At 33.9% G+C, this 26,135-nt stretch overlaps 1 protein-coding gene across 3 annotated transcripts in view; it reads left to right on the forward strand.

Moving 5' to 3' along the window:
- Nucleotides 1-26,135, forward strand: part of LOC135215394 (neural-cadherin-like) — a 1,007,823-nt gene that overhangs the window by 832,318 nt on the left and 149,370 nt on the right. The window lies entirely within an intron of this gene.

The following is a 26,135-nucleotide window of genomic DNA, read 5'->3' on the forward strand; positions in this document are numbered from 1 at the left end:
TCTCCTGAGATATTCACCTTTCTTGAATAAGGAATTGTTCAAGTTTGGCCCCATTGAGACTGACTGACTCTGGTGCTTCACGCATCAGCAACTTGTTACAAATAAGATTATGCAGACAAGACGTCATCTGCATAACTAAACAAGGTTTATGTCTAAACACACCCGTATAATATTGCGGTGTTTTCCAACATATTAGTTTAACCATACCAAGTTGTGGTTTATGCAAATTACAGCTGCATATTCAGTATCAGGATCATGTCTCTTTGAGCCGGAAGGCGCTAAGAATAATAAAACAGTTTTAATTAGAGATCGGTTGCAAGATTATTCTGTAATCTCCACAGATAATTGATAGCAACTAAAACGAAAAAAAAAATCCTAAGGTGATTATGGTTTTTTTTTCATTAATAAGTAGCAACTAAAACCAAAAAAAAAGAAACAAAAGATTTCTCCTAAGGTGATTATGGTATGTTTTTTTCATTTTTCATTAATGAATAGCAACTGAAACGAAAAAAAGAAACAAAAGATTTCTCCTAAGGTGATTATGGTATGTTTTTTTTCATTAATGAATAGCAACTGAAACGAAAAAAAAAGAAAAAAAATTCCTAAGTTGATTATGGTATGTTTTTTCCCATTAATGAATAGCAACTGAAACGAAAAAAAGAAACAAAAGAATTTTCCTAAGATGATAATGGTATGCTTTTTTATTGATTTTTTTTTCTTTTTATTCATTTAACCACGGTGGTACGTAACATCTTTTGGGACGGGACTTCCCGTCCCAACCTACTTCTCAATTACGGTGATTGATGGCACTAGGGACAGGGATTCTAGAATTTTTTGTGAAATGTAAAGATCGTGAGGTAACTAACGATTTTTTAATTTTTTTTAAGGCCTCGCCTTTATTTATGTATTTAGTAATGCTATTAATGATATTATAGTTAGGGGTCAATTAATAGCTTCATGAAACTAATGCAGATTCTCTCTCTCTCTCTCTCTCTCTCTCTCTCTCTCTCGTCTCTCTATTCTCTCTATCTCTCTCACCTCGGGTCTCTAGGGTTATCTACCTTCATCGTGGTAAATCTTTTGTTATTGTTGTTGTTGTTGTTGTTGTTCTCTTTTAGTTAAGGAAAAATAGATTGACGGGGGATCGAAATGTGCTTCGGAAAAAAATATCTGTCGTCTTAATATTCATAAAAAAAAAAAAGTATTGATGAAAGCCCTTTATAATAAAATACGGATTCAAAAAAGAAACTTTGCGAGCGCTGACTTTGAAGTACAAATGATTCTCTGTCACAGTTCTCTATTGACTGTTTTTTTTTCTCTTTTTTTTTTTCATGAAGCAGAGTGAGAGCGGATAGGTACCTGTTAGACAAAAGTGCTTCAAAATTTTGGAGTTATTTTTTAAAAATTATAATTCGTGTATATATCAGGAACCAACTTCTTTAATTTTGGAGTGTTTATTTATTAGATATTTGGAGTGTTTGTTTTATAATTTGTTTATTTTATATCAGGAACCAAACTTAATTTTGGAGTTTATATATATATATATATATATATTTATATAATATATATTATATATATATATTATATATATATATATAAATTCGTGTTAATATCAGCAACCAATTCCTTAGTTTTGCAGTGTTTTTTTTATTCGTGAGATATATCAGCAACCAACTTCTTTAATTTTGGAATTTGTGTTTTATAATTCGTATATATATATCAGGAAACCAACTTTAATTTTGGAGTTTATTTATATATATATATATATAATATATATATATATATATATATATAAACATATATATATATATATATAATATATATATATATATAAAGGTATAAGCCCCGAAGGAAAAATAAACAACGGAGTTTCTGCAAGATCTTTCGACTTCAACGTCCTTTACTCAGCAGAGTAAAGGACTTATACCTTTATTTATGTATTTATCACGTTCCAAACTTTCGTGATTCAGTTATCATCTATATATAAATATATATATATATATATATATATATATATATATATATATATGTATGTATATTATACCATATATATATATATATATATATATATATATATATATATATATATATATATATATAATTCGTGTATATATCAGGAACCAACTTCTTTAATTTTTGAATTTTTTGTTTATTCGTGTATATATGAGGAACTAACTTCTTTCCCTGCAGATAATATTAACATGATGGCAGCAGTAAAAAAAAATTATTAATGTCAATGGAACATGAGGCCAACTTGTGTTTATGAATGTTACGCAACTATAATCAAATAAACGTAATGACGACGAAGTTGATTGGGGTCCCATTTATCTGGGCAGAATCATTTTCCCGTGCAGGGAAAAGCCAATCATTGTCCCTTGCATGCATATACGCATTCATATCCTCGATAATTGCAAGACTCTATTTAAAGATATTTAATTGCAGTTGTTACCTGTCGTTAATACGTCGCATTCCTGTCAAGAGCAGTTATAGTAGATTCTCATCAACCGTGCATTTGATGTCTAGGCCAGTCCCTTACGACGCTCCTGATAGGCTGTTAATAAGCCAATCACAGGGCTGGAAACTCTAAGTCTCTCCTGAGTGTTCACATGGGTAGGATCTATGTTCCATCTCTCCTAAGGGATACGTCTTTCAAAAGTATCCCTCAGGAGAGGTGGAACACGCATTCTGCCTATGTGAACTCTCGACAGAGACTGAGAGTTTCCATTCCTGTGATTGGCTTATCAATAGCCAATCAGGAGCGTCGTAAGGGACTGACTGGCCTAGATATCAAATGCACGGTTGATGTGAATCTACTATAGCTTGTGTTTGAGATATACTCGCAAGTCAGGAACGGACACGTTCAATATGGCAAGAATATTTTATTAAGCTGTGGGTTAAAACAAAAGCAAAAAAAAGTTCATTCGAAACTTTGCATCAAAGGGAATGATTGGTGATTCGTGCACTTCAAGCAGAGTCCTTGTGATCAGTATGATTATCATTCATTGCGTTATGATTATATCCAGTAACTTTATTAATACCAACTTTCTTGAAAAAAATTGATTTACACCTTAGTGGAAAGTGGTTCGTACGCTTCAAGCAGAGTTCTTGTAGTCAGTATGATTATCATTCATTGCGTTATGATCATATCCAGCAACTTTATTTATACCATCTTTCTTGAAAAAAAATTTGATTGACACCTTAGTGAAAGGGATTCGTGCACTTCAAGCAGAGTTCTTGTATGATTATCATTCATTGCGTTGTGATTATATCCAGTAACTTTATTAATACCATCTTTCTTGCAAAAATTGATTGACACCTTAGTGGAAAGTGATTCGTGCACTTCAAGCAGATTTCTTGTGATCAGTATGATTATCATTCATTGCGTTGTGATTATATCCAGTAACTTTATTATATTAATACCATCTTTCTTGCAAAAGAATGATTGACACCCTAGTGGTTTTCGTATAGCCGTTGGTGTTTCTACTCCAGAGGATCAATTTTGTTAGCAGGACAGATACTTTCCCTTTGATTGCCAAAGATTTTGAATAATAGTTCCTATTTAAATAGTTCGGGCGTTTGGCAATGGTTAGTGGCTGTCAAACACTGGGTGTAACTGTTGACACTTGGCTACACGCCTGGTCTTCCAATTAGTGATACAGACACTGCTGGGTTTTGTGATCGCTTGAATGGGTGACCATCATCAGCACTTGATTGCATTAGTGACGGTAGGTAAACAATAGTTGCTGTGACCTGCATGTGCGGATATCATTGTACTGGAGATATCTTTGGTACTCAAGCACCTGTGACTTATTGTATTTGTTTGTTTGTTGTGGTGTTTTTACGTTGCATGGAACCAGTGGTTTATTCAGCAACGGAGCCAATGGCTTTACGTGACTTCCGAACCACGTCGAGAGTAAACTTCTATCACCGGAAGTGACTTATAGTAGATACTGGTACATTGAGGTCTGAAAAGTCAGCTGAGTAAGTAATTGAATAGAATAGTTTCCTCTATGTTGCTGCATTTTCTTATCTCTACTATACAGGATGCCCATAGTCCCAGTACCATTACAAGTATCTATTGCTCAGAAACCATTTAACATAGAGGAATCCAGTTTTTTTGTAGAGTGTTCTACATTTCCTCAAGTTTGCATTCAGAGCACTTTATTCTAAAAAACCTGCATTACTCTATGTTATATGGTTTTTGAACAGTAGACACTTGTAATGTTACTGGGACTATGGATACCCTCTATATCTTTTTTCTTTTTTCTTTCCTTTGTGGGGTACCAATAACGAATGAATATAATGTTAGGTTAATTCTCAGTCTTATTATATCAAAACATGCTATTAAGCCATCAATCAAGATACAAGCTAATTTGTGTTGTAAATATACCTTATTTGAAATCCTCAACAAGTTGTCCATTACCGACAAGTACCGTAAATTCTGTATCGCGTAGATCATTATTATTATTATTATTATTATTATTATTATTATTATTATTATTATTATTATTATTATTATATAACAGGGCTAAAGGAGCCTAACTTATTAGCCCTCCATCATACTAGTCTTTACAGAATGACCCAACAGCCATCAGCAGTGAAAATTAACAAGTCTGCCACTAGTGATATCAGTGGCTGTGAAATTTGTAACGAACTTGAACGACTGTTAGACTGATGCCTCTGTGACTTAGGAACAAGACGTGATCCAACCTCCAGCTTACTCGGAACATAAATTAAAACGCGCTAGAATCTGCGGTCAAATAGAGCCTTGTTTCACAAACGAAAATTAAAATAAGTACGCTATATTTTATTAGAAATCATTGTTCTGTACTGTTTAACATGCACATTATTTATTTTGTAAATTTTCATTCTAATAAATAAATTGTAAATATCCTATCCTACAATTCATGTATCATTAACTCAAGAACAACAACAAAGTAGTTTGTAGGCTTACTCCCCAAGTAATCGAAAATTGACTAGTATCGTAAAAGACGGTTTTGAAATTGATTCTCAGGTGTCTTGCTCAACCATATTCATTGCATAGCCCCCAAATTCACTGTCCTTTTAACACAAATTAATTTTCATCATTCCTGACCTTTCGTAAAGTTTCACTCTATGAAACTTTTGCATCACATTCTTTATCCATTTTGATACATTTATCCAGTATGTTCTTATATCCTTCCTGGCATTTAAAAATACAGTAGCTCACGGCTTTCTTTCAGATTCCTGAACGCATCTCGTATATTTCATGATATTCAGCATAAGATGATTCGTAATATTGGTCTTTTTTAACAAACAGTGGTCGACGCCCGATTTATAAGATGTAAACTCGCAAACTTTTTCACATATAGTTATTGAAAGATGGTCCAATATCGCTTAGCATAACCCATGCCCTTGTTGACCTTTCAACAATAGGAACTCAGTAGGCAAACTGAATGTTGAACGCTGACTGACGCATAGCTTATATTTGTTCTTTACCCAGTGGCACATGTGTATCCTTTCTGGTTCACGTCAAAATCTTGTGAATATCATCTTCGGCGCGTAAAAATCATTTTCCCTTCCGTCTACTCGCAGTTCATTTTAAAAATCTATCTTTGTAACAATCAACTCCTTTTTCTCCACTTAGGTACAAACAAGAAAATAAGCAATATACCAGACACAAATCTTTCTATTAAGAGAACGAGCTGCGCGGGCTGGTCGTCGTAAAAGACTTCCAGCACCAATTTACTCGCAACGTACAGGAATTAAGGTGCTCAGCGGAGCATTAGGAGGGCGGAGATCAAATGCCGAAAGTGGAGATGCTAATGATGTCAATTTAGTGTAGGAATCCGAAGATATCCGCCTTTGAAATTAGTGACTTAGGAGAGGCCGACAGACAGAGAGAGAGAGAGAGAGAGAGAGAGAGAGATAGAGAGAGAGAGAGAGAGAGAGAGAGAGAGAGAGAGAGAGAGACTTCGCACTTTAAGGAGCTGGAAAAAAAAAGAATGAGAGAGAAGACGCTGGCAGCAGCGTCTCAGGAATAATGAGAGGAAAAAACGGGGACTGATTGGAGGAAAATGAGACACTCTTGGATAAGGACGTCCGCCTCTCGCAATAGACCGTCACACTCGAGATGGTCTCGCTCTCTGGTATTGTTAAATGTCATACATACAAGTCAACTCCCTCACATGGGATTTCTTTCGGAATTTCCCTTCAGCTCCCCGTTGGAAGAGTGGTCTACGTGCTCGCCACCGATTCGGCAGTTCCGAGTTCGATTCTCCCCTGCCAACGTGGAATCAGAAGAATTTATTTATGGCGATTAGAAATTAATTTCACGATGTAATGTGGTTCGAATCCCACAATAAGCCGTAGGTCCCCTTGCTAGGTGACCGTATTGGTTGCTAGCCACGTAAAAATATCAAATCCTTCGGGCCAGCAGTGGGAGTGCTCTTTATCAGCTCAGCGGTCTTGTTAAACTAAGATATACTTAACTTTGGGATTTCCCTATAGCAACTGCAGAAATGTGTTTCGTAATTTATTGCAACAAAATCCTCAAATGCGAGGTTAAGAATCAGTAATTATTATTATTTTATTTATTTATTTTATTTTATGTGTTTATTTATTTATTTATTTATTTATTTATTTATTTGACAGATCTGAGCTTGATAATTTCCTTCTGATGTAAAATGAAAAGTGAGATGCATCGTCAGTAGTGTTGTCGCGAATGGAATTTGCTAACATTCGTATATAATCGACTAGTTTGTTCTGAAAGCTGCGTTTATCTGTCAATTATCTTTCTTCTCAGGCAGATGTCTCAGCCTCTGATGAAGAGGGAATCTTGAGGCGTGCGATGAGAAAAAAACATAAAAAAAACTTCATACGGGAAAAGCAATGGCACTAATGCAGAATGGAAGCGAAATTTATGCTTTTTATATTATATGTCATATATAGCTAATACAAAACTAAATGTATTTCTTTTGTTCATTCCGCTATGCAGCAAAGGAAAAATGTGCAAATTCGGCAGCTGTTATGTTCATTATTATAATTCTTTTTCAAAAAACTGGATGGTAGAATTAGCACACGAAAGCCAGCGTCTTTATATTTATGGAATATTCTCCTGGACTATTTTCTAATATATATATATATATATATATATATATATATATATATGTATATATATATATATATATATATATATACATACATACATACATACATACATACACACACCTGACGCAATCTCAGTTTTATGAAACACCGTTAAGAACTTCTTACGAAAGAAGGATAAAATTGGTGAAATACTTAAGGAGAACGGAGAATTTACCTAGATTTATTCCCCAGCATGTTGGGGACTCAAAATTGCATGATTGAGTAATGATTTCATAATAAGGTTGGTTGGGAAAAGGAGAAGCCTTTGTCAACTCCACTAGGAGAGAATATCTTTTGTTTAGCAAGTGGGTAAAGAAACTGAAGACTCGCCAATATTCCTCTTGATAAGATATTTGATAAATTTCATGAACAGGCTAAGGATTTTTTTTTAATTCCAGAAGGCTTCTGTCATATTTATTCTCAAATTGACCAAGGGTTTGGTAAATATGCTTTGTATCGGGGGTTTTATCGTTGTAATACGACCGTAAACTTTGTACTGTCCTTTATGAACACTGGCAGTTTGATACATTACCAATCTGATAGATATAAGTTGGTGTCAGAGTTGGAGTAATTGTAATTGTAATGTAATTAATTACAAAATTTCATGTAATTGTAATTGTAATTGCAATTGAAAATGAATTATAATAAGAAATTGTCATTTGTTTGATTGTAGGGTAATGTGATTTGTAATTCAATTGTAATTATAAAATTGAAGTGGTTAGGGTCGGACTCCATTGGGAGTGATGGGTTGCATATAATAAGACTTAAATATGTGCTGGTGCTAATAAATACTGTTTTAATATGACCTCTTCTCTTCTTGTCACTTAAACTTTTGGAAATTAATTATGAAGCCCTATTTGCTCGATTAGCATTTACTCTTGTTCCAAAATTCCGTGTCATTGCAACTGTAATTGCAATGGAATTGGTTGTCAAGTAACTGTAATTGTAATGTAACTGCTATTATCAAATGTAAGTGTAATTGTAATTGGCATATGCATGTTTTGAATATAATTGTAATTGTAATTTATTTCTTCAAGTGTAGTTACTCCAACCATGGACGTGATGTTATCTTATGGGTTGAATTTCGTGGTTGTTCCACGGAGGTTTCTTTTGGGGTCTAGAAGCTGTTCAAAACAAGAAAAATCAGATTCATCTAAATGAGGCTTTCAGTTGACTGAATGGTTCGTCTTACCTCGTTTCCCCAAATTGTCGTAAATGATCTAATGATTTTGGTGACATGAAAGAGACGGGAGAACTCCTATGTATTTATAGGTGTGTATATATAGATATATATATATAATATTAATATAATATATATATATATATATATATATATATATATATATATATATATATATATATATATATATATATAATATACATACACGTTCATGCGAGTTCTCCTGTCTCTTTCATGTCACCAAAATCATTAGTTTCTCACCATTTCTCACCAGACGCCAGGTAGGCCTCCAGGCCTGTCAGTCGTCCTGCTTCAGGAACAGTCTCCATTCTTGGCGATCATCATAGAGCCTCATCTCATCAACTTCCCGCAAACTAGAGCCTCTCCTCTCTACTCCTCTCTCTATGTTTTGTAGCCATCTCATTTTTGGTCTTCCTACTGGTCTCCTTCCTTCCGGTGTCCATTCCAAAAACCTTATAGGATATCGCTCCTCCTCCATTCTTTTGGTGTGTCCAAACCATCTAAGCTGTCCTCTCTCCACAAAATCTAGTATCCCCTCCACTCCCAGTTCTCTTCTAATGTCTTCATTTCGTAGCCTATCTAGTCTTGTTACACCTTTTATGAGTCTTAGGGCTTTCATTTCAGCTGCTTGAAGTTGGCTTCTAGTTCTTGATGTTAATCTCCATGATTCATGGCCATAAGTCAATATTGGTCTTAAAATAGAGAGGTATATTATGGTTTTCACTTTGCGAGGTATATTTCTGTCTTTCATTAGTGGGTAGAGCAGATACAGATTGTTACTGAATTTCTGTATTCGGGTAGTTATTTCCAGTTTTGAATCGTTTTGGTCACTAAACTCTACTCCTAAGTATTTGAAATTTCTACACTGTTTCAATGTCTGACCTTCTAATTCTACATCTACGTTACTTGGTGTTCGTGATAGGTTCATGATCTCTTGTTGATCCGCATTCCATTAGCTGTTAAGATCGCGTTCCAGTTGTTGACGTTTTCTTGGAGAGATTCTGCGCTGAGGGCTATCATTGCATGGTCATCTGCATACATAAGGTTGATGGTCATATCTGCAGCTTCATCCTCACCTATTTCCCTCATACATTTATCTAAGAACAATATAAAAAGAAGTGGCGAAAGGACGCTGCCCTGTCTTACTCCTGATTTTATTTCAAACCAGTCTTCATTTTCTTGATTTGTTTTTACTCTGGATCTGATGTTTTGATAGGTGTTATAAATTGCTCTTATAAGTTTCTCAGGGATTCCATAGTAAGGGTCTTTTAGGGCATCCCATATTTTCATTCTTGGTACTCTATCAAAAGCCTTTTCTAGATCTTCTCAAATATCATTTTGAGGGAGAAAATCATATCAGTTGTCCCTCTTCCTGGTCGAAAACCGTTTTGCCATTCACCCAGCTTTGGTTCAACATATCCTCTCAATCTAGTTTCAAGTATTCTTTCATATACTTTAAAAGCATGTGACATTAGGGATATTCCTCTATAATTGCTGCAATTTGTCTTGTCACCTTTCTTATAGATTGGGCATATTAGATCTCTTCTCCAGTCTTCAGGTGGCATTTGCCCATTCCAGAGTATGTCGATTAGCTCTAGTAGCCAGATGACTCCATCCTCCCCCATGTTTTTAAGGAGCTCTGCAGGTATTGTATCCACTCCAGGGGCCTTACCATTTCTCATCCTCTTGAGAGCATTTTTTAACTCCAGTGTTGTTATGTCAGGTTCTGCATCCCCAACCACATCAAATTCTACATGCTCTTCAAGGTCATTGTTTCCGTTGTTTAGTAGTGTTTCAAAGTGATGTTTCCATCCTAATTCAATTTCTCGGGGTTCGGTTAAAATTGACCCGTCCATAGGGTCTTTGATTACATAAGTGGGTGGTTGGCTTCCCTTTCTATAGTTTTTGGCAGTGCTATATATGAGTTTCCTGGTACCCTGGAGATCATTTCCCAGATCTACTCCTATTCTTTCCCATGTTTCTCTTTTTGTTTGAGCTTTTATTCTTTCCGTTTCTCTCGACGCTTCTTTATAGTTATTGTGATCTTCCAAATTCAAAGTTTTCATCCATTTTCTGAAGAGTTTCATTTTGTTTGCAACAGCGGCCTTTAGTGTGGGGGTCCACCAAGCAGTTTGTTTTTTCCTCCTACCTCGAACTCTTTTCTTTTGCACTGTATTATTAGCAGCACCCACTACAGCCATTCTAAAGTGTCTCCATTTTTCATTTGGGTCATTGCTCTCCTGTTGCATTTGTTTAGCTCTACTTATTTCGTTTTGATATCTAACTAAGCACTCCTCTTCTCTCATATTCTCTAAAATAAATCTTTCTCTCACTTGGCTTTTAATTGGTTTGGGTTTTGTCATCTTTAATTTAATTAAGAGAAGCCTGTGATCTGAATCGAATGACACAGAGGGGATGCTTTTTACATCTCTGACCATATTTTTGTTATTTGTTATTGCCATATCAATCATTGATTTTTCAGTATATGCTCCTAAAGCCGAGTTCCATCGGTACCACGTCCACTTGTGGCTGTCTCTATGATTATAGAAAGAGTTCATAATGGACATCTGGTTTAGTATGCAAAAATCATTAGTTCATTTACGAAAATATATACATATACAGGGTGTCCATAAAGTCCCAGTACCATGTCAAGTATTTATTGGTCAGAATGGTACTGGAACTTTATGGACACCTTGTAAATATATATTCTTGCATGCGCATGTGTGTATACGCGTGTTCTTTCTCAGATGATAAGTAAACCTTATTATGCCTACCTTCGAAATATCAACCAGTGATGATGTTTGTCCAACGCCTGTGTGCTGTATGAATGAAATCGGTGCAAGTGCCTCACGCATATTCCTTACGGAGAGGCAGTGTGCTATCCGGCATGGCATCTTTAAGTGTAATTGAGACGGTAAACATTGACGCTGAACATGAATGTCTTTGCGTCACTTTGGAAAGGTTAGTCTGAACGTTTTATTTATTTATTTTTTTTTTCTTCAAAAATACAACCTTTAACCTTATGATCAGCATCATCCGTATCCGTGCGATAAAACACTTGCAATGCCCCAGTGAGCTTTATTTCATCATTTACTATAACTTATAGAGTCAAGTCTCATAGCAATTTCTTTTCTTTTACTCAGGGAGTAAGCCTACAAGCTACTTTGTTGTTGTTGTTGTTCTTGTTTTGTGGTAGGAAACCGCTATAGAAAAAGCCTAAAAACGTCTGAAAAAGGTGTTTCGCGTTGAGTTAAAGATACGGGAATTTTTGGATAGGATATTTATGATTTATTTATTAGAATGAAAATGTAAAAAATAAATAATGTGCATGTTAAACAGTACGGAACAATTATTTCTAATAAAAAAATATAGCGTTAGTGAAACAACGTTCTATTTGACCGTAGATTTTAGCACGGGCCCCGAGTAAGCTGGAGGACAGATCACCCCTTGTTTAAACTAACGCAATAGTTCTTTTGAGGGTTTTACAGTATTTTTCGTAATGAACCCCTCCGCCCGTTCTGTTGTCTTGTGTAGTCGAGCAGGAAATTATACAGCTCTGAAAATGCGCGAGGAAATTGTCTCGCTCCAATATAAGTTTGCTTTATCCTAAATTCTTCAGAATTGACTGAAATTTTTTTAAAAAGGTAATTTTATAGCGTTTACATGGAACATGTAGCAGAAATCAGAATGTTGAGATGGATGTCGGGAGTAACAAGGGAAGATAGGATTAAAAGAGTAGATAAGAGGCTCGATAAAGGTAGTTGAAATATCGAAGAAAATACAGGAGGGAAGGCTTCGATGGAATGGACACCTGTTACGAATAAAGGAACGTCTTTTTGGAAGACATACGATAGAAATGTAAGTGCGGGGTAGGAGGAAGAAGGGAAGACCTAAAAAGAGATGGAGGGGAAGGTAGTAACGAGGACGATGCACAGAACAGACATCGATGGAGACGACTCATTCACAACGGCGACCCCATATAAAAATGGGCTAAAGCTGGGAACAAGAAGACGACGACGACTTGGAACAAAAGTTATTAGGATTTCTGTTGTCATCCACTCATATTGTTTGAAAGTCCTGTACTAAGGATTAGCGCTCTTCGTTCATGACAAAATCCAGAATAATAGCGGTTTTTTTTTTTTATTGTCGGAGTTTCAAAATATCAAAAATGCATGTAAAATACTTTATGCTTCATCCTCTTTGATAAAGGCACAGGGAGAGACGATCTCTCTCTCTCTCTCTCTCTCTCTCTCTCTGACAGAAAGCAGCAGAACTTGGAGAGCAAACTGCTGAGAGAAAATTCTTGTGCTACAATGGAATTCATTTCAGCTTTCGGAATGTCAAAAAAATAATTACATTTGGCCTTAAGTTCGTCCAGGATTTGATGGATATATAGATATTTCAGTGGGCAAAAGTACATAATTATATACGTATATATATATATATATGTATATATATATATATATATATATATATATATATATATATATATATATATGTTTATTTATTTTTCCTGTGGCCTTGGCTAATATATTGTCACGCGCTATTTAGTGACATATAAGCATATATATATATATATATATATATATATATATATAATATATATATATATATATATAATATATTTAAATGTAACAGATAGATTTGTTAGTTATTGCACAAGGTCAGGCTGTGAGGCATAATGAGTTATACGTGCATCTCTCTCTCTCTCTCTCTCTCTCTCTCTCTCTCTCTCTCTCTATATATATATATATATATATATATATATATATATATATATATATATATATATATATATATATTGTATTGATAAGATTCTCCTGGTGCCCCAGAGTTAGGAATTGCAATAACCTCAACAAATCACTGACCTAATCTTGCCTAATAGATTCACTGTACACTCTAAAGACCGTGAAATCCGTCACATTAGAAATTTACACGAAAAACTAGGAGTTAATCTCGTTCAAATGCCCGCTGAACGCCAAAACGAATGTGTATCCATACGACCAATTTTTGTACATTTCATTGTTAACGCAAACCAAAAGCAATCAGAAACTCTCTGTGAGCATTCATTTGGTTGTGTAATGTTGTTATCAAATTTTGGAGTGTACATATTTTGATCAATTTAACAAATCGAATTAAACTGGAAGTTGTTTGGTGGATAGACTCATGTTTATGAAACTGAGTCGCGTTGATGACAATTCTAATTATCCAGTAGGCTCGTTATTGCTTACGATGACATCCAAGATTTCGTGATTGAATGTTATTAACGATTTAATGAAAAAGAAAAAAAAAAGTCATGGTTTAAGTGCCCTGGGTAAATGGAGCAGGTAATACGGCCGGCTCATTTGATATGACTGCATAGCCAAAGTAAACAGTGAATATTATTTTTTATACATATTTTTTAACATTCTGACTGTAATTCGATCAGGAATATAATTATGGCAATCTCACGCTGTCCTTTGCTGCATGTTACCGTCGTTGACTGATCGGATTACAAACTATGCTTATAAAGATAGGAATTTATAAGGTCTCTTTCTATATATCTTTATTTATTCATCGCACCCTCCCCCCCCTCTCTCTCTCTCTCTCTCTCTCTCTCTCCGTTTCTCCCTCTTCTCTCTCTCTCTATATATATATATATATATATATATATTATATATATATATATATATATATATATATATACACTCACACACACGCATATATATAACTTAATCACAATCATATGGAACCTGATGAATTAAATAAACAAAGAAAAAGGCCACTAAGGAGAGAGAAACACTGGAATGGTGCCAGGCATTTCGACTTTTGACTTTTCGTCTAGGAAAGGAACTAGAAAGGCATACCACCACCCCATTGTTTCTTTCCCTTTCGTGGCATTTGCCTTTATATATATATATATATATATGTATATATATATATATAGATATGTATGTATGTAGTATGTTGTATGTAGTATGATGTATGTATGTTATGTATATATATATATATATATATATATATATATATATATATATATATATATATATATATGTATGTATGTATGTATGTATGATATGTATGTATGTATGTATGTATGTATATATATATATATATATATATATATATGTATGTATGTGTGTGTATGTAGTGTGTATATATATATATATATATATGCATACATACACATGCATACTTATACAGTGTATAAGAAGTGTCCTGGAGATGGTTACGTGAGGCTAATTTTCCTCTTTGAGATGGAAAGCTGCTAATTCAGAAACATCTAGTCTGTTAAGTTCAGCTCATTTTGGTAAAGTGGTTGGCTTTGACCAGCGCATTCTACTTGAAATGATTTTCTCTGCAAGACAAATAGTCCATTTGATGTTTTTCCTGTACTTACAAAGTATTTGATGTTGTTCGTCTACCCTCAAAGCCTTTTCCTGTTTTGGGGGATTGCACAATGAAATTAGCCATGACAGTGGATTATGTGCTTCACAGTCCGCTTAGTAGTCTATTGTAGTGTGAATGAATATTCCCTGTTTTTCTACCTGTGAATTCACACTGGTATCATAAACCTTTAAAACACATGTGATGATGTTTTTAAAGCCAGGGTGATTTTGAAAGCTTAACAAATTAATGGACAGCTAGGCTTACTCCATATCAGTGTTTGATCCTTTAAATAAATAAATAAATAAATATAAATAAATATATATATATTTAGTATAAAAGGCCCTTTAAAACACAATGGTTTAAAGCTCAGGACTACCAGAGTGTTTTAATTGGCCTTTTATACTAAAGACTTATTCCGTTTTAACAGATATATATATATATAAATATATATATATATATATATATATATATATATATATATATATATATATCACGCTTGGGTCTGTGTAAGTGTGCATGTACACGTACTTAATTTTGTGTTATCTGTATTTCGTAATACTTATCGTAAATCATTCAAATCTGAATTGCATTTATCTTTGCCTTGTGGTATTTCTTCTCGATACCAGATTATGTTAAATTAAACGTATATTGTAAATGAATATCCTCGTTATGTTAATGGGGTTAGTAGTTGTGGATATCCAGTTGAGTTATGATATTATAATTCTCAGGTCCCAAATATAAAGGTACTCATCGAGACGTCATTTAATTGTAATACCAGACACAATTCTCTCTCCATGACTGATAAGCGAGGATGGATGCCAAATCCAGTTAATAGATTACCAAAGCATATCTAGGGTATGATAATGGCTGGAATAATGAAGGCGTATTTGACCACTGTGACAGCGAAGTAAATGTCCTTCAGCTATATGTGCTCAGCTTTTCTTGTGCTCGGTAAAGGTCAACTACTCCAAAGTAATTTAACTCTCGTTATCATGAGGTTAGTATTTCTGTCATGTGAAAGTAAGCAGAGTTTTCCATTTACTCGGGGAGTAAGCCTATATAAACTACTTCGTTGTTATTGGGGGTAGGTTAAGGAAGCCTAAAAAGGTCTGAAAAAGATACAGGAATCTTAGGATAGGATATTTATGATTTATTTATTAAAATGAAGATGTAAAAGAAATAAATAATGTGCATGTTACACAGTACAGAGCACTTATTTTATAGTAAAATATATTTATTTTAATTTTCGTTGGTGAAACAAGGATCTATTTGACAGTAGATTTTAGTATGTTTTAATTTACGTTAACAATATATTGTTTATAACTTATGCGTGAGGAAATCTTGCACACGTCCCGAATTAGCTGAACGTTGGATCACGCCTTGTTGTGTTTACTTTTCTATAATGTTTAAGATAGATTAGTCTGAAAAACATAGCGCGAACCATTGAATCCGAACGAACTTAACTATACTCACGCTAAACTACAAAAGCTTTGAAAGAATTTCTTTTGCGACACGGAATAGCAGCAGACAAGGGCGACATGATATTTCAGTGATAAAGAATGTACAGCTGGCAGTCTTATTCCCACGGCCCGCAGAAAATACAGATATTGCAACTGTTCTTTCCCAGAGGACGTCCTGAAAATGTAGGCGGACAAATGAAACAGTATCTGCCACCTTTACAAGTCTACACTTTTGAGCTGGAAAAGAATAGCGGAATAAAACACCGTCGCAGCTACTAAATAAATGTTCAGGCGGAGAGATAAACATCGCAGTAACGAGAAGTTTGCTGTTAAATGCTAGAAATTTTGAAGGCTGTGTGAGACCCTTTCTTTCATTCTCATTTCGAAATTCAAAGCGGGTGAAATGAAAGCAGAATCTTTATTCATGAGGGAAATTAGCGCGATAGAAAAAAATAGAAAATAGAATGTTGAAATGTGTTCTACTTTGAGCATGACTCTTATTTATTAGGAGCGACTATTCCTAATGTTTATAAGAAAAATTTACAGTATAAGGCGATTAGAATTATTTGCGCCCTTTCATTAGTAAGTAGAAATACTCAGGAAGGCAAGCTTCAGAAATGGTGTGATTGTGAGGTTTCCAACCGAACACTTATAATAGTATTCTGTTTGTCAGCCAAACACTTTATAAAAGGCAAAACACAATTCCCTCTCTGCAGGCTCAAGTTATTTTTTAATTTTATAGAAGTGCATAGTAAAATATTGTTTTAACAAGAGCTTTCACCAGCGCAGAAACAATTGTTTCTTTTCTTATTCAACAGGGATTTAATTCAAAATACTGCATTGTGGAGTCTTCATCTTTTTCTATCTCATCCGTAGCAAATAGAGATCTGTGTTTATAAAGATCCTTTTCATCCTTATCCCCCTTTTATTGGCGTTCTCCTTTCATATTCAGTCTCTGAAAAGCCTTTCTTAGGTAAAAATAAATAAATAAATAAATAAATAAATAGATAATAAAAAAGCCGAGTCAATATGCATGGTTTGTTTGGCAGTCTGGATTCCCATTGTCACCGCCGACGCCAAAGTATAAATGCCGTCGATGACGAACTGTGCCATATGGAATAATTGACCTCTTATGTGACTTAGAGAGAGAGAGAGAGAGAGAGAGAGAGAGAGAGAGTCACTATGACACTCAGGGTGATAGCAGCATTCAATGAAGAGCTTTTTAAGGATTAGTGAGAGAGGTTATAATATGTAGGTGAGAAGTCTGTAACTTCCTGAATCGGTGTCTGTCTCCACCTGTGATTCATCTTTTTATTTATTTGTTTATTTATTTTTTTCGTCTGAATAATAGAATGAATCATTGGCTTCTGAACCAGCCATGGCAGTCGAATCGGAGTATATTGATGTGCAGTAAAAGCGTCCCTTATCGTTGTATTATCAAAACTGCCATTAGAGGTTATAACGAAATTTTAATAACTTTGTAGAACACATCCCTCACGCTGAAGTTTGAGAAAAATTTGTAAATTAATTTTCCTAATGGTACAGTTCATTGCTCAACTTTGTAAGGGTCGTCTTTAAACAAAAGATGCCTCTTACGAAGCTAGAATCCAGCTTAAACTTTCACAGTCGTGAATATGAAGCCTCACTGTTCTAAAAGCTGCTCTGTCCTCGTAACACTTGACAGTTTGGTTGAAAATGCCATAAAGATTTCGATTATTTACTACTTACTTGGTATCGTCGTAAGAGACAAGACGTATTTAGTACTGAAATAATCATTTTACACAGAACAACGGTACGAAGAGGAAATCTAGTTAAGTTTCTATTTTTTTCGGAATTTTTATTGATCTTTCCAGAGTGTATACCGGAGAGTGTTTGCTTACTCGGGGAGTAAGCCTATAAACTACTTTGTTGTTGTCGCTATTCTCGTTGTTCTTGTTAGGGGTTATAAAAGCTCTATGGAAGAGCTTGATATTTTTGAATATATATATTATATATATATATATATATATATATATATATATGTGTGTGTGTGTGTGTGTGTGTGTGTGTGTGTGAGTGTGTGTGTGTGTGTCTTTGTGTATAGATATATATATATATATATATATATATATAGTATATATATATATATATATATATATATATATATATATATATATATATATATGTAATATATATATATATATATATATATATATATATATATTATGTATATAATATATATATATATATTATATTTATATTCGTATATATATATATATATATATATAGTATATATATATATATGTATTATATATATATAGATATATATCATATATAGATATATAATATATATATACTATATATGTACATATATAGTATGATTTAACATGAATATAATTTGTGTGTGAGAGCATGATTGCATCATATACTTAGTAATATAATGCAACTGTTAACGTGAAAAATGTTGCATTTTGTGGAGTGAAATAACAAGTGATTTTTTTAAACGAATATTGTTCGACTGAAAGCGGCTTCCGCCGTTCATTGGCAGGAAACATTAACTTTTATATCTATATATAATTTTTAGTGTTAATGTGGCATCGAGAACAATGGCAGAGCGTCAAGGGCACTCATGTTGAGAGCTTCCCTCTAAATATCAGAGGTTGTGAGTAATGAATCTTGAGGGGAGAAAATCATTTGTGAAAAGAACTAGACATATGTGTGTGATATATATAATATATATATTATATATAATGATATATATATATATATATATATATATGTATGTATGTATGTATGTATGTATGTATGTATGTATGTATGTGGGTGCGTTTGTGTGTAAGGTCTAAAAAGTGGGTTTACTCTTATGATGTTTGGGAACGTGATGCAATTGGTGATAGCTTTATGAATAAAGCTTTAATAAGATTACGAATGTCAGCCAATGAATGTATAAACTTTATCCAGCTGTTTGGGGCGAAATATGTGAAATTCAAAGGTATACTGAAGAGTATATGGGTAGTTTGGTCGTAATGATATCGCAAATACTCGCCTGTGCATCTTCCTTTAGGAACTATTCATGATAAGGTTCACTTGTCTGTCGATAAAGTTAAGTATATCTTGGTTTAACTAGACCACATACATTCTTTTAAAGTAACAAATTCTTTCTTCATAAGTATGATGGAGTTGCTCTATACATACATACATATATGTATAACTGAATCACGAATTTGGAACGTGATGAATGCATAAATAAAGATATAAGCCACGAAGGAAAGTGAAACACTGGAGTGGCTGCAAGATCTTTCGACTCACGTCCTTTAATACCTTTATTTATACATACATACATACATACTTACATATTTAGGAGTAAGTACTTGATCGTTCATCGAGCATTGTGGAATAATTACTCAAGATGTGGCGTCGAAACTGTTATGCGTTTATTGATCCACTTCAAGCGGATACCGGGCATTTAAGTAGATTATATTTCTTATGATCTACTTAAAACTGTAATTATCAACTCGGTGGAATTGTCTCCGAAGAACAATCTTCATTCTCCTACTATTTCTTTCATTACACCGATTAGTTGGACGCATAATTCTCTGGATCTCGGGAAAGTTTCCAGTATTTTAAAAATGGTGCTAATTCCCTCAACTTTGCTAAATTGTAGTGAATGTTTTCCTTGTGTTTGTATTCGTCTTGTGGTGGAGATTGGAAAATTGCTTCTCATCTTACTACAGTCTTTGTGACATTAGTTAGTAGTCATTTTCCTTTCCTTAACAGGTGCTTCTCCATTCGAATTAAATAAAAAATGAAAATAAAAAAATAATTCTTGGCATTCTTGAGAAATATTAAAAACAAGAATTGTTCACTGACATCTACTCAGAAAACATCAACATCCAGACACCATAGAATTCATTTTTCTGTTTTACCTTCAAGTACGAATAGTTTTGCCTGCGCGGTAAAAAAAAAAAAAAAAAAAAAAAAAAAAAAAAAAAAAAACAAAAAAAAAAAAAAAAAAAAAAAAAAAAAAAAAAAAAAAAAAAAAGTTGGGTGGTAAAAAAGTAGTGTCTATTTCTTCATTCACCAGAGTATTTTCATTTTTTTCTCTCTTTCTTTCTTTTTTGACTGCCCAAAATACGTAAAAACCCTCGAAGTCTCAGAGGTCACCTAAAGTCACGCGCCGAGCCTTCGAGCTTCTTCGTGTCTCCAAGGAAAAGTCGAACGTGCCGCCAGAAATAAAGGTCTCATTCATCACTCAAAGTTCTGGACCAGGTCCTCCTCCCCCCCGCTCCTATATCCCCTCTTAAATTTCCTCATGGGAGACCTTCCTGAAATATTGCTGGACTCCATTTCCCCTACAAGGGGAATTTATATACACTGGTTTCTCTAGAGGAAAAGATGTGATAATTTCTCTTGTCACTTCGCCTAAGGACGTGGCTGTTCAATTTACGTTCTTCGCCTTCCTGTTAAGTGTGTTATATGGGATTAGAAAGTTATCTGTAACCAGGTTAGCGTCTGGTCACTTTTATTTTACACTTTTATTTAGCTTGCTCTGTAGTCTGTTAGTTTGTTTGGCTTGGTCAAATCTTGTAACTCAATTTTCGACCTGTTCCCTTCGTCCAATGGACTTTGAATTTTGCATGGGTACTCAATCGCCGTGACAGCACAACCTTACATGATCCATAGGTCAGCAGTGACCTGTAGTGACCCTACAGTGACCTCTCCCAGTATCTGAGGATTTGTATGAAACTCTTCGGATTTTTCACAACTTGTTTGACTCGAGAAATAACCCTACGGATTTTTCAAACCTTCTTTGGCTCGACAGAATATAGTTTTCTTTAGCTACAATCATAAATCGGTTACAGTTTCTGTCAAGATTAAAAAAGTGTAAAGTAAACAAAAACAAAATTAAAACACGCTTTTATTAAAAGGCACTAAAAGTTGAAAATTAATGTTTAGACACACCAGGATTTCTTGCAATTAATCATACCTACAAAAATAAAAGCATTTGTGTCAGACATGGAGGGAAATGCTACAAGAGATAAAACAATACATTTCTCTTTTCTTGTAGCATTTACTTCCAAGTTTTTGGGGCCCACGCTTTTATTCTCGTAGACATGATTGATTGTAAGAAAATCCTGGTGTCTCCAAAATTTTTATTTTTTACTTTTTCGTGCGCGTTTTAAAAAACTATTTTGTATTTTTTTTTTCTTTTTAGTTTTCTTATGGTCTGCCTGTGTAGTTTTATGACGCATATATATATATATATATATATATATATATATATATATATATATACGTATGTGTGTTTTTATATATAGATAGATGAGAGAGAGAGAGAGAGAGTCTTAAAAAATGTAATTTTTACTTTTTTGAGCGCGTTTTAAAAAACTATTTTATTTATATATTTTCCTTGTGATCAGCCTGTGTTGTTTTATGACACATATACATGTATACTTATGTGTGTTTATATATATACATATATATGTATATGTATATGTATATATATATATATATATATATATATATATATATATATATATCATACATACATACATATGAATGAGAGAGAAAGAAAGAGAGTCTCAAAAAATGTATTTTTTACTTTTTCGTGCGCGTTTTAAAAAACTATTTTGTATTTTTTTTAGTTTTCTTATGGTCAGCCTGTGTAGTTTTATGAGAGAGAAGAGAGAGAGAGAGAGAGACGAGAGACCACGGAGGAGAGAGAGGAGAGAGAGAGAGAGAGATAATATTCTGTCTGCATCGTTTCCCCGTCGATAATGGGACAAAAATGACGAAAGATCTTAAGTGTTTTAAGGACGTCGAAACAATAACAACACCACAGGACTTGGACTGTTTTCTTAGCTGATCCAAAGAGCCCCTTCTCCTAACTCCATTTAAAGTTTAATATTAGTTTATAATGATGATAAAGGAGACGGAAGCTTTCTTCCCCACAGGAAGATTAGATTGCCGTTTTTGCTTCGAACAGGAGAAAGAGAGATAGCTTAACTTTTGAACAGTCTGTCATCCGTTCTCTTGTGAGGACGATATATTCTTCTCATGGAAAATTTGACCTGGTTCATCAAATGGAACATTTGACCTGATGAGCTTCTTTTCGTGATGCTTATCTCTCCACCAAGAAAAAGCTGAGGTTTTGGCGACAGTCGTCTGGATTTACGAAAAACATTATTATCAAATAAAAAATATGCATTGAGACCTTTTTTTTAATTTTAACACTGAATTGGAGTGTATATATATATATGTGTGTGTGTTTGTTTATAAAAGTATAAGCCACGAAGGAGTAGGTACAAGATCTTTCGACTCAACGTGTTTTACTTATATATATATACAGGAGTCCATAAAAGTCCCAGTTCCATTACAAGTATTGATTGCTTGTAATGGTACTGGGACTTTATGGACACCCTGTATATTTATCCTTTTCCATCTTTTCTCGTATAAGTTGGAGATTTATGGAAAACATTTTGCCCATTTCTTCCGCCTACAAGGACACTCACGATGGCTACTTGTCCTCCTTCCAATATATTCCTCGTCATCGGCTTCAGATAGCACCAGATGCCAAGCTCTCCCCAGAATTTTGCTTCCTAGTAAAAATAACAATGCCTGTTAGTAAAATATTAACAAGGTGGACTTGAGCCGTATAAGTATAAAATTTTGAAATGCCTTGAAACGCGAATAGAGATAGAGTGAGATCAAGCAATAGAAGTTAAAACATGTAGCAAAAGAAAGTCTCATTATAATAATGGAATTCTAACATTTGAAATTGAATTCTAACAGTTGAAATGTTGTCGCAACAGTCATCCTTTTGTGACATTCTAATCGCCTGTGTTTTGGGAACTCAGCTCGGCAGCAAAATAGTGGCTATATTTCATGTCTTTCGTAATATTTGACCCATGACTTTTATTTGGGTGTTGGATATTTGGAAAGATAACGTCACGATGTGAAATATTCATAATATCATAATGTATATTCTCGCCTTATCCAGCTCGGCAGTACGATATAGTGGCTGTATTTCATGTCTGTCGTAATATTTGACCCATGACTTTTATTTTGATATGGGATATTTGGAAAGATAACGTCGCACTGTGAAATATACATTAATGTCATAGTGTATATTGTCGCCTGTTATGAGTGGAAGATATTCATAACTTTATTACCGTTGATGCCGTAAATGCAAAGTCATGTTACAACCATGAAGTAACCTAGTTCTTTTTAATTCGAATAATAGTTAAATATTCACTTTATGAAGGGAGATGGTAAAAAAACAAATCTTGCACGCATCCTCGGGATGCGTGCAAGATTTTCCCCTTACGCATAAGTTGTAAACATTATACTGTTAGATTAGCGTAAATTAAAACGTGTTAAAATCTACGGTCAAATAAAGTCTTGTTTCACCAACGAAAAGTAAAATAAGTGCGCTATGTTTTATTAGAAATTAATTTCATGTAATGTTTTACATGCACATTATTTACTTTTGACATTTTCATTCAAATGAATAAATCATAAATATCCTATCCTAAAAATCCATTATCTTTAACTCAACACGAAACACCTTTTTTCAGACCTTTTTTAGGATCTATAGACCTTTCTTAACCACCCTTCTCCCCAACAAGAACAACAACAACAACAAAGTAGTTAGGAGGCTTACTCCCCGAGTAAGCGAAAAAGGTGTAAAAGACTAATTAAGTCTGCATAAAGATCGACTTTGTGACATCCACTTTCACAGAAAAAAATTTATAAGTAAGGAGATTCTGTATGACATGGAATTGAAGGTAGTCTAAATTCGAATTATTGTAAGGCTCAGTAGCGAATTCCAAAATCTTCAGTTCGACTCTGTCAGTGGTATTAAATGTGCATATAGGCTTTCACGTAATTATAAATGCAACAATATATTGAATACATGGTCTTCAGTTCGACTCTGTCAGTGATATTAAGTGTGCATATATATAGGCTTTGAAGTTTTTATAAATACAGCAATATATTGAATAATTGGTCTTCAGTTCAACTCTGTCAGTGATATTAAACGTGCATATATATAGGCTTTCAAGTAATTATAAATGCAACAATATATGTAATAATTGGTCTTCAGTTCGACTCTGTCAATGGTAGTAAATGTGCATATATATATATATATATATATATATATATATATATATATATATATAATATATATATATATATATATATATATATAAATATATAAAGTTATATATATATATATATATATATATATATATATATATATATATATATATATATATATATATCTATATTTCTATAAGCTTTCAATAATAAATGCAACAATATATTGAATAATTGTCGAAGAAAGCAACCATTCAATAAAGAAAACTTCTTTAAAAATCGAGATTCATATATCCACATATTCTGTACAGAATTTAATGAAGACTAACTGAAAGGAAGCAGCGAGCCATTTTTCATTCGTTCGAGAATATTATTTCCCCCCAAAAAAATAATAAAAAAATGAAAATAAAAAGCTTGGGAGAAATTGTTAACGAATTACTCACGACTAAATGTACGTATAAGTTTTCGTTCTCACGAGTCGAAGAAATGCAGAAAGAATCGTGCTTTTCTTCGTTAAAGCTTTTAATATCCCTCAAGTGTGGTTATCAGTTTCATAAATTGCAATTTCCGAGGAAAACATTTTTTTAAGAGTTTTTTTTTTTTTTTTTTTTATTAATTCCTTGAGGAGTACCGCGTTAATCAACTGCAATTGTTCAGCGAATACTTGATGCGTTCTGAAAAATACATTGGAAATCCAGCTCAAAGAAACCCAGTACCTTTTGCAAGACCAAACCCAACTGAAAAAAATGATAAAATAAAGTAAAATAAAAAATAAAATAAGAAATAAATACCGTTCCCCTATCCGTCTTAGTTAACGAAAAGAGAAAAATAAACCTTCATTATTTACTTTGATCTAACGATTTTCATCTCATGATTATTCCTCCATTTATGGTCGTTGTTGGCATTTTTCTGGTTTCCTTCGCGAACGTAAAAATCACCTTACCTGCTTACTTTACCTACTTACTTAATCACGAATGGTTTTACTTTTTATTAAGTAAAGAGAAGCAAGTGTCGAGAAAATGACCCGATTGTGTAAATACGTTTTATCTTCTTCCCAGCTGGTTCCCATTTTCATATGAGGTCGCCGTTTCGGATGACCCATTTCCATCTGCCTCATCAATTCCCCCTTCTCATGTAAGTCTCCTCTCACACAGTCCTTCCATCTCTTTCTTGGTCTCCCTCTTCTTCTTCTTCTTCCTTAAACCTCCATCCCCATAGTATGTCTCCCAGCGTGGTCCTCATCTCTCAGCAGGTGTCCATACCATCTCAGCCTCCCCTCCTGCACTTTTATATGTTATTGAATTTTCATATGCTAAATATGCCTTACTGATTGAAGAGATACATGGAATATTCCCTCACTGCAAGTGACATGGTATTGCTTGAGCATAAGCACCATTAAGCTGTTGCAAAAGCAAGATAAAGCTACGCTGACTCAGTGTATAGTACATACCTTTCATTTCAGTGTTAGATAGTTAAACAAGCATATTTATGAAATAAAATATATTAATATTGTTGTTGGTCGAAATCTCAATTACGAGGGCACAAGTCATCTTCTTTATGGTCCACAGCAATATACTAATGGTAGCAGTAGGGTTCGAAAGCTTTTATATAGTTTTATAAAAAAAAATTTACTACTGCTACCATCAGTATATTCTTGTGGACCTTAAAGACCATTATTGTTGTTGTTGTTGTTGTTATTACAAGCCAAGTTGCAACCCTCTTGGAAAAGCAGAGTGCTACAAGCCCAGGGGTATCAATAATGAAAACAGCATACTGCCGAAAATAAAAGTAAAATGAATAGAAGAAAAAACAAAGTGAATTGAGGCCCTTTTTTATAGCCTGCTCATCAGTGGAGCATTTACACCAACGATGTGAGGATCCAGTGTCCTAGAGATGTAACA

Source organism: Macrobrachium nipponense, chromosome 5 (genome assembly GCF_015104395.2).
Source record: "Macrobrachium nipponense isolate FS-2020 chromosome 5, ASM1510439v2, whole genome shotgun sequence".
Taxonomy (NCBI): domain Eukaryota; kingdom Metazoa; phylum Arthropoda; class Malacostraca; order Decapoda; family Palaemonidae; genus Macrobrachium; species Macrobrachium nipponense.